This window comes from Meleagris gallopavo, chromosome 1 (genome assembly GCF_905368555.1).
Source record: "Meleagris gallopavo chromosome 1, MGAL_WU_HG_1.1, whole genome shotgun sequence".
Lineage (NCBI taxonomy): Eukaryota > Metazoa > Chordata > Aves > Galliformes > Phasianidae > Meleagris > Meleagris gallopavo.
The window spans coordinates 107,187,932-107,199,091 of record NC_139404.1 but is presented as its reverse complement, the minus strand read 5'-3'; positions in this window follow the sequence as shown (position 1 = coordinate 107,199,091).

Sequence of the window (11,160 nt, the reverse complement as noted above, 5' to 3'; positions counted from 1 at the left end):
AGAAACCTCCTTTATAGGTTATTATTCCTATGAACATTATTATTCCCAGTAAATGCTAGTAGGGAAATCTCATTGAAGCCTGTAGCACTTCCTAGGGGAATTAGCAGCAATTAATGTACATTGTGCCACAATAACTTTATTCTCAGTATCTGTTTTATAGTTCACTAAAAACTGCCCTTTCAAACAGTACTTGTGGGTAGCAAACATTTCCTGAGTGGCTCAGTTGTCAGACTTCTATAAGTTACATGCAAAAGTCAGGCAGGAAAATCAAGTTTCTGGTCCAGAATGCCACTAGAAAATAGCCTCAATGAGAAATAATCACAGAATCACAGAATCACAGAATTGTAGGGGTTGGAAGAGACTTCTAGAGATCATCGAGACCAACCCCCCTGCCAAAGCAGGTTCCCTACACCAGGTTGCACAGGTAGGCGTCCAGGCGAGACTTGAATATCTCCAGAGAAGGAGACTCCACAACCCCCCTGGGCAGCCTGTTCCAGTGCTCCATCACCCTCACCACAAAGAAGTTCTTACGCACATTCGTGCGGAACTTCCTATGCTGCAGTTTATGTCCGTTTCCCCTCGTCCTGTCTCCACGTATCACTGAAAAGAGACTGGCCTCACCGCTATGGCCACCACACCTCAGATATTTATAGACCTGGATCAGGTTCCCTCTCAGTCTTCTTTTCTCAAGGCTAAACAGACCCAGTTCACTTAGCCTTTCTTCATAGGGGAGATGCTCCAGGCCCTTCACCATCTTTGTGGTCCTCCACTGGACTCTTTCCAAGAGATCCCTGTCTTTTTTGAACTGGGGAGCCCAGAACTGGACACAGTACTCCAGATGAGGCCTTACCAGGGCAGAGTAGAGGGGGAGGATCACCTCCCTCGACCTGCTGGACACGCTCTTCTTAATGCACCCCAGAATGCCATTGGCCTTTTTGGCCATGAGGGCACACTGCTGGCTCATGGACAACCTGTCGTCCACCAGGACGCCCAGGTCCCTCTCTGCAGAGCTCCTCTCCAGCAGCTCATCCCCCAGCCTGTATTGGTGCATGCAATTATTCCTCCCTAGGTGTAAGACCCTACACTTGCTTTTGTTGAACCTCATCCGGTTTCTTACTGCCCAGCTCTCCAGCCTGTCCAGGTCTCACTGAATGGCAGCACAGCCTTCAGGCGTGTCAGCCAATCCTCCCAACTTCGTATCATCGGCAAACTTGCTGAGGGTGGCCACTATCCCCTCATCAAGGTCATTGATGAAGATGTTGAACAAGACCGGACCCAGCACAGACCCCTGGGGGACACCACTGGTTACAGGTCTCCAGCCAGACTCTGCGCCACCAATGACGACCCTCTGCGCTCTGCCAGTCAGCCAGTTCTCAACCCACCTCACTGTCCACTCGTCTATCCCACACTTCCTCAGCTTTGTTATAAGGATGTCGTGGGAGACAGTATCAAATGCCTTTCTAAAATCAAGGTAGATTACATCTACCGCTCTTCCCCCATCCACCCAGCATGTGACAGCATCATAGAAGGCCACCAGGTTGGTTGAGCACGACCTCCCCTTGGTGAACCCATGCTGACTACTGATAATCTCCTTTTCTCCCAGTTGTCTGGAGATGGTATCCAGCACAAGCTGTTCCATCACCTTTCCAGGGACGGAGGCGAGGCTGACAGGCCTATAATTACCCGGATCTTCCTTCTTGCCCTTTTTGAAGACCGGAGTGACATTGGCTATCCTCCAGTCTTCAGGGACCTCCCTTGTTATCCAAGACCTCTCAATAATGATGGAGAGCGGTTCGGCAATGACCTCCGCCAGCTCCCTCAGCACACGTGGATGCACCCCATCAGGTCCCTGGACTTGTGGACCTTAGTACTGCCTAGGCACTCACGCACGTCCTCTTTCCTGACTAAAGGGAAGTCTCCCATTCCCCAGACCCTCTCACTAACCTCCAGAGTGTGGGATTCCTGCGAGAGAGCCTTTTCACTGAAGACGGAAGTAAAGAAGGCATTCAGTATGTCTGCTTTCTCAGCATCCCCCGTTACCAGACTCCCCCCCTCACTTAGTAAGGGGCCCACATTCTCTCTAGTTTTCCTTTTGCTGTTAACATACTTGAAGAAGTAATACTTAGATGTGAGGGCGATCTGGCTGCGACATCTGTCACCCCATTGATCGCCAGGGTTGATTCGGCTGATCTGGCTGGCTAGGCGGGTGTCCCCTTCCTCCCTCACCGCTCCATGTGCGTCCCTCCCGAAGCTGCGCGCTCGATCAAAGAGGACGACCTTCCCCAATAGAGACGGTACCGTTCATCGGTCAAGGGTATATGGTAGCTGCACTCCCCTACTAGAATCTCCAAACAAGCTCAAATAATTTGCAACTCTGTTCCTGAAGGAAATAAATATTGGCATGAGAACAGCATGTGCCACTTACGAGGGCTGTGAAGAGATTGTTTACACATAACCAAAAGTTGTGTTAGATGAAAGACTTAACACGAGTCAGCAGTGTGTGCTTGCAGCCCAACTGTATCCTGGGCTGCATTAAGAGAGGTGGTGAGCAGGGCAAGGGAGGAGATAGTCCCATCTGCTCTGCCTTCATGAGGTCCCACCTGGACTACTGTGTCCAAGCCTTGGGGCTGCAGCATGAGAAGGAGTAGAACTGTTGGAGTAGGTCCAGAGGAGGCCACAAAGATGTTCAGTGGGCTGGAGCACCTCTCCTATGAAAGCAGGCTGAGAGAACTGGGCTTGTTCAGGTTGGAGAAGAGAAGACTCTGGGGAGACCTAAGTGCAGCCTTCTGATACTTAACGGGAGCTTATAAACAGGAAGGAAATCAACTTTTTACATGGTCTGATAGTGATACGATAAGGGAGAATGGTGTTAAAGTAAAGGAGAGGAGATGTTGGGGGAAATTTTTCAGTAAGATGACAGTGAGGTGCTGGCACAGCTGCCCAGAGAAGCTGTGGTGCCCCATCCCTGGAGGTGCTCAAGGGCAGGTTGGATGGAGCCCTGGGCAGCCTGAGCTGGTGGGGGGCAGCCCTGCCAATGGCAGGGGTTGGGGTGGATGGACCTTTAGGTCCCTTCCAACCCAAACAACTCTGTGATTCTGTGATTCTATAGTATTTAGAATACTCAGTGGAATAGTGTTCCTTACAGCTCTTTCCACAGTTGATGTCCACAGTAAGATGTAGTTCCTGACTTGGGCAGTTTGGAGAGGACAGCCTAACAAAACTTCACTGTTCTTGTGGACATGCAAAAATATGAAATCTCACCACAAAGACTGCTATTCTTGCCCCACTCAGAGCTAGCCAGGTAGCTTGTGTGTCCCACCTAGGTAAGAGTTTGAGCAAAGCGCCCTATTGTACTCAACACTTTTTAAAAAGGATTGTCCCTCTCTCAGGAGTGAGACACTTGCCTCTGGCTCACTCTCTACCCTCTTCTTTATTCTGTGCTTAGCAACTCCGCTCATCTGAGATAATCCAACTCAAACATCCTTTGCTGTAGCTCATGATCATGAAGTCCAGCAGCACAGTGGGATCCATCTTTCCAATGCATTGAGTGTGCCCCACTCCAGCACCTATATCAACTGGCTCTCTCTATTCATTCGCTGTGCAGAGGCTTGGGTCAAGGTTGGCCCCAGTGGGAGCTCTTGGGAGAGCAGCCAAAAAGAGAGAAAACAATGCTCACCCTGAGGTCTACATCGCAGCTGCCTTCTTCAGCCAGGCTCAGAGTAGCCTGGGCACTGCTGGACCCGTGTTGTTTCCCATTGAAGGTAAGGCATCTAGCATGGTGGCAGGGCATAACCCTGGCGGTGTATCTTGATATTGTTTCCTGCTCTCACTGGGCTCTTAGTTGATTTTGTAGCCTAATCATACAGTGCTACAGTTTTTGGATTGGTGCAGTTGGGTTGCGTTGAAAGTACACACAGTCAAATTATTCTGGGTGCACAAGGTGCAGTGGCCTCTTTGAAGTCTTTTGATAAGTAAACTCAGTGTTTGACAGTCAGTGAGTTTGTGTAAAATTAAATGACTAATGAGCTAATTTGTCACTTTTGGCATATCAAAGACAAATACTCCATGTCTCCTCAGAGAAGGATCTAACAAGCGATGTCTTGCTGAATTACTGTCCTGAATTACTAGCTCCATATCAGTCCTTCTGGTACATGTCATGGGCTACTAAAGTCAGACTGTTTTGTAGATTCTTTGCCCTGAATCAATCTGGCAGTTCTCAACACTCACAGGGTTCGATATTTGGAAAAATTTATTCTCCAGAATAGTGGTCAGGAGTTAAAACAGGCTGCCCAGAGAAGTTGGAGCTGTCATCCATGGAGATGCTCAAAAAATGTTTAGATCTTGTACTTAGGGACATGGTTTAGTGAGCAAATATTGGCAGTAGATGGACAGTATGACCTTGGAAGTTTTTTCCAACCTTGGTGATTCTGTGATTCTATGATTCTATGATTTAAAGCATTGAAAATATTTAAAAACCAATATGTTGTCTAGCTCACCTAAATGTCACCATCATAAATGGCTTGTGCTGTGGGCAGGCATTCAACCATGGTTGTTTCTGCTTGTCTTTGAGATTATTGTACTGTCCAATCCACAACCCTTTGTATTTATCTCCCAGGTCTGAACCTTCACCTGTTTCCCAACTTACTCTCCCAGCTCCTGTGCTCATGCTCTCCTGATAAACCAGTCTCATCAGGACCAAGCTTGAAATGTGCAGCAAGTGGCAATGCGCAAAGCCACAGAGATCTTGAACATTCATGAACTTCAACCTGAAGGCATAGGTCTGTCTTGCCTCTGCAGAGTCAGATTAATTAGGGTTTAATTCCATGTTTTCAAGCAATAGGCACCTACAATATTCATGCTATGTTCAAAGGTGAGAAAATCCTTTTTATTGTGCTGCCAGAGTAATTCAGTAGAACAAAGCTCACTGAAAACAGGGCCTGGATTAGCTTTGTGTTGAAAACGCAATGAAAATGAGAAATAAGGTGATGCTGGCAATGCTAACAATTGCAAGATGTATATAGGTACAGAGAAATTAAAAATAGGTATGTTAGTAAAAGAGAAAAATAAATGAAGATTACAAAACATCCTCTTCAATAGATTTTTGCAGTGTGCCTTCACAAAAAAATTAAACACAAAGTGGAAATACAGCTCCCACCCAAAAAATTTCAACCAGGTTGGTACAGATGTTTGCCATCTATGGAATTAGCGATGTGACAGCAAAAATGGCACCATTAATCCAGTCCACATACAGGAGATGTCTTGCCTCACAGAAAATATTTTACTCCTCAGGTAAACATTCTTGCAATATTTCACACGTTCCTGGGTATTGCAGTTCCCATCTCTCTGAATGGTTTTCTAGCTATGCAATTAGTAGCAGCATGAGCTTTGGGAAGGCAGCAGCAAGAGGTTAACACTGTTAGAGATGAGATGCTTTGCTACAGGACTAGTTGAACAGAATAGTGTGAGAAGAGGAATCTGCCTGCCAGTCTAGAAAGGTGCAAAGTGCTTGTTTGAATAACTGAACAAGATTAGAAGAAAGAGAAATTTTGTCTAACAGAACAGGTACAAAAGCAAAATGGTAGAACAAAGTTTGTGAACACGGAAGGTTGTCGCAAACGGGACTTTTCATAGGAAACTGATTGAGAAACATAATTTTTAATGCCTTTTGCCTCACTAGCTTCTCCTGGATAATAAGAATATCAGGTCTGAAATCTTGTTTAGTAAAGATAGGGATGGAGTCACTGAAAAGCAAAACAACTATTTATTTACTTATTTTTTCCTTACAAAAATACTACAGGAAAATATGTGTTGCTGAGAAACAACTAAAACTTTCAAACAGCTGCATACAAAAAAACCTCCAAACAACTAAAAAAAAAATGTTTTTCATCAATTAATTATTCAAATACATACCAAAGAAAAAAAAAGGAGGGCAGAAAAGTTAGATTTTCAAGTATTTACAATACGTGCAAATTCCAGTAGCTTGTATAATTTTCCAAAATAATATGGTCTAGTTACTGCGATTTGTTTAGATATAATTTGTTTATATGTTGTATGTTTAAAGCACTGCTCAAGTGATGGAAAATACCCAACATGTTAATAAATTTAACTTTTGACAAAAGTAATTTCTTAATGTGAATTTCATCTATGCTATCCCCATATATTTTTCTACTTAAAGCATGTACAGACAGACAAGAAGATGATCAAGATTTTATGAAGAAACTTTGCAGTCCCTGCTTGGTTAATGTTGTAATGAGCAACAGTGGTACAAAGTTACCACCTATAGCTTAGGCTTTGTTATTTTTGTATGTTTATGGAAGCACTGCTTTCTCACCCAATGTTATTTTCTATAAAGAACGTGCATCGAATTGTAGGATCACAAAATACCCCAAGTTGGAAGGGACCCACAGGGACTGTCAAGTCTAATTCTTGGCTCCACACGGGAATGTCTAAGTGTGTTTCATGGTACCTATACCCTGAACTGTTTTAAGAAAAGCAGCAGTGAAGATGCCAGTACAAACTGGTATTTGTTTGTTTTTTGTTTTATGAGTACTGTTGCTGTTACCACAGAATTTTTTGGGAAAAGAGGTCCATCACCAGCAAAAACCTGTATTATCCAGCCCATACTCCTATCAAAAGATGAGTTCAAACTGCCTTCTAAAAATTATTTACCAGGAGATTGTAGGGTTGCAGTGCAGTTTGAGGACCTAAGTATGTCCAACCAATGGCAGAGAAAACATACATTCAGCTAGCTTTTTCTAACTTTATATGAAAATTTCATACATTTCTATGTGGTTGAGATTTGATTCAAAACGTGTTAGAAAACAAGTAAGACAAAGTTTGGTAAGCAAGTAGTTAAATTAGCATAGGAATTTCCCATTCAAAAACTTGCTTGCTTAATGCCAAAGCATTGGCAATTAAGTAAAGGTAGAATTAAAGCATTAATCTTTCACCTCTCAGAGGAAAGTAGCAATGCCACTGTTCTCATTATTCACCAGAAAGATCTGCTTCCTCATGCCACCTTCTTAACTAAAGATAAGAAATATTTCAGCTTTGTTTTATTGGTCCCTTTAAAGACGAAATTTTTCTACATAGACAACAGACAAGTAAATAGTTCTTTCTTAAGGAGTTAATGCAACAACTGAATCAGAATAAACCAGTGAAGAGAGTCAAACCTAAACTAAGCATGACAAAGTAAGGTGAAGAAATGTGAAGATATTTTAGACATTAAAGAAGAAAATATAGCGAATGGTAAGACTACTGAATGTGTTCTACTACAGGTCAATAATTTTTATACTGAGATGTGGAATTCTAGGAACTGACTCACAATATTTCAGAAATCACAATTTTTCCTCCATTCCAAAATCTATCTATATTGCAAAGAGCACTTCTCTGAGTTACTTTAATTAAGAAAGACAACAACAACAACAACAAAACAGAACTGTAAAATGCCGTAGGAAGTCTTTCTTCATGACCATAAAGTTTCCCTGTGAAAACTCACAGACAAATAATCCATCTGCTTCTGTGGAAAACACAACTTATTGAATGTCAAGGAATGGCAAACCCCTCTTACCAGGATTTTTTATTCAGTTTTACACAGACACAAACTTCAATCTTCTATTTGCATATTGCATGTAAAATCCCTTTCTCATTATTGCAATTAAATATGCTTTTCCTGAGGTAACTGTTGTCTTGCTGAAGAATATTTTCACTTGCTTACAGCATGCCAATCTGTGATTTACAGTTTTCTGACTTCGTCTACCCAGTTTACTGTGGAATTAAAACAATGTTCAATTGTTGATAAAAATCAAGTACTTATACCCGATGCGGGAACAGACCATAAAAGCTTGCCAAGCTGCAGGCAAGCAAAGGAGGTTTCATTTTTACCCTTTTGTAACTGCCTAATCAACAAGTCTCTGAGCACTTTTGCAAATATTTGGTTCAACGTGAAAATAGCAGTAGTGCTTCTAATAATGCTTACTTTTAATCCCCTTTTCCAGAGCAGGAAATGGAAGCAGGTAGAAACAAGTCAGCCAAAGTTCTGCAGCAAATCTGGAGCTGCATTAGGATCGAAAGTGAAGAAAATCCTAACTCTTTCTTATTCAGACAGACAAAAGGCAATTCTTTTTGGATACGATTTATCTCTGGTTATCTCATGCAGGTATTCAGAAAATTCAGCTGATCTAGTTCCTTTTTTTTTTTTCTTTTCTGCATAGAATTGTTATCAAAGAAATGAAAATTGTGGAACAGTAGTCTTGCTGGATCTTGAAAACAGAAATGATTTGTTGATTTATGATATTATGAGGAACACTCAGTGTTTTCAAAATAAAATATAATTAAATGTTCAGGTCAGAAAATCTGTTACATCAATATTAATTTTGTCTGAAGTTACACTTGGATTCAAAACATCACTTTTGGTTTCTAACTGGACAAAAAAAAAACAAACAAACCATGTTGTGGTTTCTTTTATCCCCCCTTTCTGTATATATCAGCAAAACTAGTAGAGCTGATTCTAATTCCTATTAAAACATGGTTCTGCCACTAATTTAAATCCAATTGCAAAAGATTTGAGTCACTTTCCTTTTCTGAATTCCCACTGAATGAAATACTTTAAAATGCAATTCAAGATGCATTTGTGTAATTTCTTATAAAAACAGTGAGATAGGTCTGCACTGAAACTCATGTTCACTAATGTATTCTTCAGGCAAAAGTTGTGTTTGATGGCACAAGACATTAACCTGGTTTAACTGGCTGAGTAGTTTGGATTTATGGCTGCCTGTGCTATAGGTACAGCACAAAGCTAACAATCAGATCAATGAAAAAAGGTCTCAAGAATTGAAAAAAATCATACAATACATTACAGTTGTTCAATTTCCATGAGACTGCCACTATTTTAATGCGGATAGCAAGTCAAATTTATAGGCCAGATTCTATTTCAATGGAGGAAAATGCAGCTACTTTTACATTCTACACCCAGAAAAATCCAACAAAGAGCAGTATTTGATTTTTTTACTCTCTTTTGTTTTATGTTGATAGACAAGGAATCCATTGAAATGCCATACACCTTAAGGCAAGTCAAGGTCACTTATTATCCCTGACGGTTTCTTCCCTCTGGGAGTAAGCAAAGAATTTCTCAACTCAGACTTTCTTTGTCTTGGGAGAAAGCAAAGCTGGGAGAAAAAAAAAACAAAAAAGAGAGAATCAAGAGGAGGTAATTTTCTGTTTCTCCATCTGTGTGGGGCTTGAAACTCCAGAAAAATTCTGTGACAGGCTGGGAAAGAAGTGAGAATGTCCCTAAGGCCACACCTTTGTAATCTGCAGTGCATGCTGCCCTTTCCTACTCCCAGATAACAGTAATTGGTTTCAGTCCCTGTAGGTTTTCCGTGTCTTCACTTAATATGCTAATGAAGGAATACCTCTTGTTTCATGTGATTTTTGGAGATGTCTGCTCATTTAGTTTGATTTTCAAATAGACTTAAAACAGAGAAAATGTGTGTGCGTGTGTATTCGTGTTAATAGCAGCAGATGCAAATGTACTTCCAAAGTCAAAATATGTTTATTTTAAGCTTACTTATTAAATGACTAATTAAGTTTCCAAGTTAGAAGAGGTGACTGATGTAGTTTTGTGGATGAATGCGTAACTATAGCACCTCTTGGGAAGTGCTGAACAGAGCTCTTTCTTTTGATGTTGAAAAAGAAATACAAGTAGGGCATAATGAGATCCCCAGTGCTTAAAGCTGGGATGGAAGGACGAGTCACAGAATTACAGAATCATTAATGTTGTAAAAGACCTCTAAAGTCATCTAATCCAACCAGCAGCCCATCACCACAATGCCCACTAATCTCAGTGCCACATCCACATGGCTCTTGAACGCCTCCAGGAATGGTGACTCCACCACCTCCCTGGGCAGCCTTCTCCTTATGAGAAGAAAATTTTTCCTAAATTGTAGCTTGAACCTCTCCTGTTACAACATGAGGCCATTCTCTCTTGTCCTATCACTGTTACCTGGGAGAAGAGGCTGACCCCTACCTCACCACAATCACCTTTCAGGTAGTTGTAGAGAGTGATAAGGTCTCTCCTGAGCCTACTCTTCTCCAGGCTGAACAATCCCAGTTCCCTCAGCCACTGCCCACAAGGCCTGTGCTCCAGATCCCTCAAAAGCTTTAAGTCTGTGTCTTAGTTAATGGGGTTCCTTGAAAATGACTGGGAAGGATTATCAATAGGATTTTAAAACACCTGCTGGCAGCCAGTTTGCTATCCAAATGCCTGTGTCCAGCTTAGGGCTTTAGCACTGAATTCATCAAGAGATAGCTTTAATTCTTGTTCTGTTGGGTAGAAGTCCTGTGTAGTGGTCCCGAAGTGGTAAGGGCAAGCTCACCATGACATGCTTTAAGTAAGGACTCCAGAGCTTTTCTTTAGATAAAACTTCATCTCCTATGCCCTAAGGTTTTTCTTAGACACTAGAAACATATGCAAAAGCTGACTAGTATATGCTGAGTATTAACAGAGTAGGAAATGAACTATGATGATGAAGCACTGTGGGAACAAGAAAAGTTATGGTTAACGGCCTTCAACAGTAAAGTATTAGGAGAAGCCAAGGAATGGTGACGTTTTCATATGGAGAGGTATGCAGTGGGCAGTGTTGCCAGACACTTCAGGAATCTGTTCATTCACACACTGATCCTTAGTACAAGCGTACAGAAGCATCAACTTCTTTCCCTGTAAAAACTAAAGCAAGCATCCTCCCTTTCCCCACACATGCATAAGTGCAGAGGAGGAAGTGGTTCACAGAACACTTAAACTTTGGGTAAGAGCGGAGGCAAGCAGTGTCAGACTGGGTAATGCTGGGACATCTCCAGCTCTGGGCAAGAGAAGGTCCTCTGCAGGCATGCACCAGCCCTGAAGGCCCAGCCCAGCCCTGGCTTGTGATACATTAATGAAATGAACGCTTGGCATCCAGCTCTGCAAAAGTCAGCTTGCGTAATTAAAAGACATTAATGTAGACATATACACAAATGTGCTGCAGAAAGGGCCATGAGCTGGTCTTCAGCTGGAAAGGACAAGCTGAGCAGACCCTGCAACTTCTGGTGCCAGGAGGAGGGAGGCAATGTCCCCTTCCCACCTCTGCTGCTCTGTGTGAGTGTCCCTTTGACCTCTGTTAG